The sequence below is a fragment of the Triticum urartu genome, chromosome 4A (assembly GCF_056163025.1).
Source record: "Triticum urartu cultivar PI428250 chromosome 4A, HENAU_Tu73, whole genome shotgun sequence".
In the NCBI taxonomy this organism is placed as follows: Eukaryota; Viridiplantae; Streptophyta; class Magnoliopsida; order Poales; family Poaceae; genus Triticum; species Triticum urartu.
In genome coordinates this window covers 579,001,810-579,010,098 of record NC_141876.1, presented here as the reverse complement: position 1 = coordinate 579,010,098, position 8,289 = coordinate 579,001,810, and the positions used below count along the sequence as shown (strand labels likewise).

At 39.8% G+C, this 8,289-nt stretch overlaps 1 pseudogene; it reads right to left on the bottom strand.

Moving 5' to 3' along the window:
- Positions 1-6,867: 6,867 nt before the first annotated feature.
- On the bottom strand, positions 6,868-8,073 carry LOC125554285 (ethylene-responsive transcription factor ERF096 pseudogene; annotated as a pseudogene).
- Positions 8,074-8,289: the final 216 nt, after the last annotated feature.

Genomic DNA, 8,289 nt, shown 5'->3' with positions numbered 1-8,289 from the left:
CGCACCGCGGGGTGTCGCCGTGTCGCAGGTCTCGTGCCAAAGTTCGTGTTGCTGCTTCGATCTGTCGCTGCTGCGTCCTGGCGATCGAGCGGCACGTTTATAGGTTTGGGTGCGTGGCGTACAAAACCGATTCGGCATGGAGTTGGACGACTGGCAGCTAGGTAGCCAGAGTCTGTTGCTTGCACGGATACTTCTTTTTTTTTTTGAGACAACGTATGTGCTGCCTACCGCGAGCAATAGGTAGGCATCGCTCACATGGGCCTCATCATCTGGCAGCCCATTAAAAAGGTAGCTAATGTTTTCCTAGGATATGAAGACTCATTTTATTTAGGGTTTGTAGGAGTATATGAAAGTAGTTGTGACATTACATATCGGATGTTGTCCGTGAAGATGTTTACCAAAGCATGTTCGGCCAGAGAGAATCTTGAGACCTCTAAGAAAGCGGATCCCCCCTCCCCGAGGACAGCTGAAGGGGTGATGTTGATGCACCGGTATCGGCTGCGAATTTCAGAAGTGCGGTGAAGATTATATTACAATCTGTTGAAGACAATTTCTTAGGCGCATCAACCCCGGTGATGGAGGGCATAACTAATTCGTCATGTGTGGAAACAATAGCATGCGGGGAGGCCCTTTGCCTTGCTTGCGATATAGATCTAAATTCCATGGTGATCGCTTCAGACTGCTCAGCCGTTCATCTGAAATATCAATTGAAGGAAACCTTGGAGCACATGCCATGATCATTTGGGAGGCTGTCTCTAAAATGAATGGTTGCGAGGAAGTGATTTTCAAACATAAGGGAATGTAAGTTAATGAAGATGCCCATTGTACAACAAGAAATTCATTAGGTCGCCACGTTTGGCTTTGTCGAACCCTCGGGCTATGTAAACTCAATCATTACTTAATAAAGTTCGGGTGCTCTCTCTAAAAAAAAGAATACAACCGTCGTCGGAATTTCTACTCGTCTCCTCACTCCTAGCCGTCATTTTGGCGATGTGAGGCGGGGAATCCTAGAGTGTTCATACATGTGTTTTAATACTCATTTCAAGCTGATTTTTGGTCCTAAAGACAACGTATTGAGGGTGGACGTGGTGTCGTTGAACATAAATGTCGTCTGGTATTTTCTCTACTATAGCAAGAGGTACGTTTCCTATGACAGTTTGGTGCAACTGTTGTTGCGGAGTTAAGGTTTATGTTGTTGCAAGAGAGATCTGTTGAATACGCTGAGTTTTTTTTTTTTGGAGTGTCTTGGTGCTTTTGTTGGTTTGGTTTTTTGTGGAGCTAGAGTCTTTCCTTGGCACTATGGCGAAGATCTTGCATTCCAGAGGGTAAAGTTAATGCTTCCTAGCCACTAGGGAGACACAAAAGTCTGATCTCTATTTTATGTCGCGGACACCTATCTAGTCTATAAACAATATTCTAGAACATTTTTGGGATAATGTACCTTAGTTTTTCTCGGAAAACCCTATGGTTCAACTCAAAGAAGGTCTCTATCAGGAACTTTGTATCGCGTACGTGACATACATAACTAGGAAAGTAAGATCAATATTAGCAATTTTATTTACTCTGGCTCTATGTTCCATGACGGAAGGAATAGTTAGTTCATCTCACCTTCCCCAAGAATGGGTTTGTTTGCTTTACAGATTTTATTTTCTTCAATGGGAGGCAAAACATCCTCCTTCTCAATGAAGGTCAAGACTTGTTCCATGTCCTTAGAGCAATCTTCCCCAAATAACTCTTCGATGATCGATTACTTCACCCATTGTCAGATGAACTTTTCATAACATAAGGATACTGCATTTTCCTTCTTCCTTGTCTCTACTTGACAATGCACTTATACTGTTCACAACTTCTCAACTTTTTTAGGATGGGAAAATCTAGGGGCTCTATGAAACAAAATTGCTAGTAATGTTTTGTGCGTGAAAAAGAAAACATGGTGTTGTCGCAAGGAAAAATATCCACGCATATGAAAGTACTTTTAGTGTATTTTTAAAACAAAATGTTCCCTTTTTAAAGAGAAAATGCATTCACATGTTCAATCAGAAGTGTTTTTTAAGACTTTATTAACTTCAAATGTAGCAGCAAGCAAACACAAAGTATAATGAGCAGCACTCAGCCTCTTCATATCAAAGAGGCACATATGACAGCAATAAAGTAACATATTGACAGCAATAAAGCCATATGAGATCAAAACTTTTGTCTATGTTGAAGGAGTAGGTGGACCAATCCTAAGATTATACTGCCATTCATGTTGGTAAGAATGGTCTTGGCCACCCTTTTAACCGCATAAACACCACCTTGAACATCGGTTGGTACCTTGTTCAATGCAGGGTTAACCACATACAAAATCACTGCATAAACGGTAAATAACTTGCATCAGAGAAGAAAATTTGCCATTAAAACAGAATCACTTCTTCGTAGCTAAAAGCGATCATAATAAGACAGGCGCTCCACCCCTATTGACGTACTAAACTTATTTGGTACACCGTCAAGCCAACGACCATACCTATTGGCAACACTTTTGGGTGGGTAGAAATTAGTCACTATTTGGATGACAACCAGGTAGAACATGCAAACTTGCAATGAAAGAAGAGTAGTTTGCTTGTCTCATCATGCGTTCAAAAGCTACACTAGCGTATTGCTTCTTCATCAGTTACGTAGAGCGAGGTTATCTTTAGATAGCACAACGAAGAAGTTTTCTTTTATCTATAAAAAGGTGTTTTTATAATTTATCCAAAAAGATAGAGAAAAATAGAATGCCAAAAAGAAAAGAAAAAGAACCACATAAAATAAGATAAAATGAGAAATAGAAAAATATATATTAAAAGGGAATACATAAGAATAAAATTGGAAAATGAGAAATAAATATAAACAAAAAATAAAACCCTCCATAAAATAATAATGATAATAATAATAAATTAAATACACAAAAGAACAGTGTTGGGCTGCGGCCCATATGCACGTGTCCATAGGCAAGCACATGCTATAACCCCAATAGGCCGATAGGGAAGTAGGAAATATCCAATTTATGGGAGATCCCATTTGCTGCTCGCTATATCACATAGTATTTTTTTTGAGAGAGAGGTACTATATCACATAGTCAAGCTTTCGCACATGGGCCTCACCGAGTGGATCGGGCCGTCTGGGATTTTCTGTAGTAGGGAGCTACTGTAGTTAACAGGTCTCATGGAGCGATTGATTTTATAACTACTTTTAGTCTGTTATTACAATAAAACACGACAATTTTTTGTTAACTTAACAAAATTTAAATTTCAAAACAATCATTGAAATTTCTAAATATTTTTTAATTTCTGAAAAAGTGATTTTTTTCAGAAATACAAAAAACCTTCAAAAGTTCAAACATATTTTTCAAAATTGTGAATGCTTTCATTCAAACATGGAACACTTTTCTAAATATGGGAACAATTTTGAAATGGAACTCTTACAAAATTGCGATTTCTTTTTCAAAATTTCAAATATTTTTGAATTTACGGAATTTTTTAAGAATGTGAACATATTTTGAATTTGAAAACATTTTTTGGAAACAAGTGCATTTTCACATTCCAAACAAATTTTTTAAACGCCATTTTTTGAATTTATAAAATTGGATTATTTTTGGAATATCGAATAAATTTTGGAAATGGGAAAATAAAACTAAAAAAATACCTGGAGAAAAAAAAGAAAAATAATGAACAAGAAAATGAAAAACAATAAACCAGACTTGAACTAGACCGGAACCTTCTTTATAAGTTTCTTGAAAGCAGAAAAACCGAAGCTGGAATGTTCCCAAAATTGTGAACGAATAGTTGCTAAACGAGGCGGACAAACCCTAGGGTGCCCTACCTCACAGGGAATCATGGTGGGACGACTCAGTTCATCGCCGTGCACTTCAAAAAATTCCGTTCAAGTTTTTTTATGGTTTTTGTATTAGAGTTTTTATAGTTTTATATTTTGGTTGTTTTTTATTTAGTATTTACCTTTTATTTTCAATTTTAGTTTTTGTGTTTTTCTTTAGGATGTTGTTTTGCTCATGGTTTTTTTAGTTTATTCTCCACATTATATTTTCCCCTAATTTTTGTACTATAAAATGTTTTCTAATATATGGTGAACATTTTTTAAATACGCATTGAACAATTATTTAATATCATTGAACTTGTTTTTTGTGTATGCTGAATCTTTCTTACTACAGGCTGAATTTTTTTCATATATGGTGAACTTTTTTTAATACTTAGTGATCTTTTTTCATATGAATTTTTTTATAATGTACTGAACTTTGTTTAAACATATTCTCTTTTTCTAATATACTTTTCTATTTTTCTAAATAGCATTTAAATTATGTAGCTCTATAAAAGACCTATAGCCTATTTTGTGAAAAAAAAACCCGACACAATAACCGGAGAGAGAGCAGACTAAGGCATAGCCTAGTGGTGGGAAGGGGCTGATGCCTTCCCACCAACTATACTGTATGGGGTTCCCTTACAGTTTTTTGTCAAAAAAAAACTAAAGAGAGAAAATAAAGGAAAACTGCTCAAGTGTGACTTGCCAAAAACTAGCTACGTGACACTAACTATAGTCAACTAGGAGCTCTGCCCAGGCGAAACCTCTACCTAACATGAACGTGAAGGTCTATTTATTATTTATTTATTTATTTATTGCTGAGAAAACTTTCTAGTATTTATGCATCAAAAATCATGACACTACAAAGAAAACCGAAGGTAACAAAAGAATACTCCCATAAAAAGGTAAAAACAATTTAAATTCATGTTCGTAGACCATCTAACCATGACTAAATTTTGGAAACACATAAGAGAAAAAACGCATGATTACAATATGGTGTGTATCTTTTTTCCTTGGCCATATCTATCCAAATTCTATAGGAATTGATTTGTTTAATTGTATCAAAGAAGGAAGAAAAACGATTCATTCCAAGAGTATTTAGTGAATGCAAAATTTCTCATGAATATGAAATATATTGTACGAAGGAATATGTAAGGAAGACTTATATCTGTCCCTATATATATATATATATATATATATATATATATATATATATATATGTATATATATATAAAATAAAGCATCGATTGCTTCTGGTCGTCCGTCGTGTCTTTTTCAAGAAAACCCTCTGCCTTTTTCAATAATTAACCCGCAGTTCATCGTTAAGTTAGAACGAACCGTTTTTTGCTGTTTACACAAAAACCTCTGGATTTTACATTAATTAACCCGCAGTCCAGAATTAAGGCATAGTGAGTCGTTTTTTGCAGTTTTATATAAATGCCCCTGATATCTACGGTAATCATAGCGCAGTCTATTAAAAATAAATAAATATTTTCAAATAACCATATCTTTTAAACCTTAACTCCGATTTTAACATGTTATATATGAAATTTGATTAAAAAATATGTAGAATTTGAATATGATGTTATCTTATATTTTAAATATTTTTAAAATTATATTTAGGATACAATGTTAATCAATGGCGCATGATCCGCCTTTATTTCATATCGACGCAGATAAGTATTACAATATGTACAATTGAACGTTAATAATTGGGAAAGATTATAATCCTTGGGCATGTTGTACTTGCACCAGATTCTTTTTTTGTACATGTTTCATGAGATAAGACCTTACGTACATACTTTTTCTTTACAAAATCCGTGCGCGTACTTACCATCGGACTACACTTTTTTTATAGTGAATACACAAACAATTTTTATAGGATGTACATACACTTATCAAATTCATGAATATCAGATACATGAATGTTTATTTCAAAAATATCCGAACTTTTTGTGTGATAGTCATGCACGTTCATAGTGCAACCGATAAATACAATCTTAATTTGTCTTCCATCTGTTGCATGTGATGGTGATACATGTAGGATTTCTAGTATAAACTTAATCTATAAACGCGGCCTCCTTAGTGTCAAACGACACCACAAAGGTACTGACTGAGTGTGGGTGTAGGTGCTTGCCATCAATATGACGAGTCAAAATTAAAATTGAGCCGAAATGATAACGGCTTAGATAAAAAAAATTACTCCCCATTACAACACACGGGCATATTTGCTAGCATGATTCAATATAACAAATCAAACGACCATCGAAGAAAAGGGTGCGGTTACACGTCAGTCGATTGGTTTTTCAAATCCGGCCAGTCGATTCATTCTAGACGTTGGATGGAGATCTAACGGCCCGCGGCCCTTCTTCTTCCTTCTTCTCCCAGCGTTCCACTAGCCGAACCGCTGGCCACCACCATCCGTGGCCGCCGCCCCGCCCTCACCGGAACCACCCCGCACTGCCCCGGACATCCCTCTAGCCCCCCCCCCCCCCCCCTCACGCGCCGAGTTTTTCTCCGGCGAAGCCCCACACCACCGCCCCCACCCTAAATAAACCGTAAGATAGATAATAGGGTACTCCGGCGAGCCCCTTCCTTCCCTCGGGCTCACTCCGGCAAACTCTCAAAAATCGACTGACCTCAATTCGAAAATCAGTCCACCTGTCATTTAGTTAAACTGAAAAGAAAATTGTCGTAAGGTTTCAATCCTCGAAAACCTATAAAAATCTGAGAGGCGCTTAACCTCGTACGCGGTTCGGTTCAGGATGGCGCCTGGTCGATCGATAGAGTGCTGCTACGACGCAGGACCGCGATGTGTTAGACAAGTACTGATGATTCTGAAGGCGGGTCTGGCAACCGAAGATTCACTTCTTTTTTAGCCTGTGTTTTTCGTGCGTGCCACTGTCGGGGAATCAGCTTTTTTGCTAGCTGCGACCGAACATTGACCAGCGATAGATGATTGATCAAACAAGCTTGATGCATAGTGGGTAAATCACAGAATGGAGGGGACGTGTACACTGTTAATTTGCCATCGTTCCTTCTCAAACATATACTGCCAGTACAAATTGGTGAACTTCCATGTCAAAATATATAGGAAAAAAGAGGGCAGGGGTAAATGCAGTGGCGATTCTACTCAACAGGCTTCATCAGGCTCTAGCCTACCCTCAAAATTTGCCACACAAAGAAACACCACCAATGATTAGCACAATAGTAGTTAGGTGCAGCGTATAAAATAGCTTCTGACACCAAAAAATCAGTATCCTTGAAGTCGAGCCTGCCCTGCAATTATGTTCTAGATTCGCCACTGGGTAAATGTGGTAGATTGGATACGACCATTTTATGTAAACACACATGGTTACAGAGAAAATATTACCTTCATTTGCGTATCATAGTTTTTGGTAGCCAAGTATATGCAATATACCCACTAATTACTTCGTTCCATCTTCGCGGTAACAAATTGAAGCACGCTGCATGGGCTCGCCCGGACAAAGGACGTAGTACGTGTCAGTGGTTTAGTCTACACGTGGGTGAGCGTGTGTCCATGCAAGCCATGACTAGTCTTGCCATGCGCGGACCAAACCAACGATCGAACACCATTCTCCTCCATCACTCCAAGCAGCTTTAGTACTATAGTACAGTAGCTTATTCTTCTTTGGGTGTGCGTGCTAGCTACTTCTTCTTACTGCTGCTGTAGTAGTCCTCCGCGAGGAGCTCGTCCAGGACCCTGTCGTCGAGGTACTCCAGCTCCACCTTCTCCGTGTCAGGGACGCGCCTGCTCGCGGCCGCCTGGGCGGCGGCCGACGACGAAGAAGACCCGCCACTCATCCTGCCAGCCTCGCCGGGGAAGTTGAGGATGGCGGTGGCGCCCTTCTGCGCGAATGCGGCACGGTCGTAGGCGCGCGCGGCCTCCTCGGCGGTGTCGAAGGTGCCGAGCCAGACGCGGGAGCCGCCGCGCTCCGGGTCCCGGATCTCGGCCGCGAACTTGCCCCACGGCCGCTTCCGCACGCCGCGGTACTTGCCCTCCTTCTTGTCATCCTCCATGTGCTATTGCTAGCTAGCTGAGGGTCGGTCTGTACTGTATGCAGGCAGCAGCGCTCAGTTAGCCAGCTCGCATGCAGGCAGGGCAGATGCAGCTATAGCTTGGTGAGGTTATAATCTAGAAGGAGCTAGATAGCACTAGTATCTAGCTTGCTAGCCAGCTAGCTATGCAGATACTCGTAGCTAGCTAGCTGCGTATATGTGGCTGCCGGCATATGCAGGTGCAGCTAGCTATTTATACAGAATTGGCGGTGCATGCAGCAGCTAGCGAGCGAGCTAGCTTAGGGCGTTTGCATCATGCGCGCAGGCGTAATTATCTATCTACCTACCTTACGATCACATCACCACACAAGCAGTGCACTACCGCGCTCTTCTGACCGTTCTGGGAAGCTAGGCCGTAGACCATTCTACTGCCGC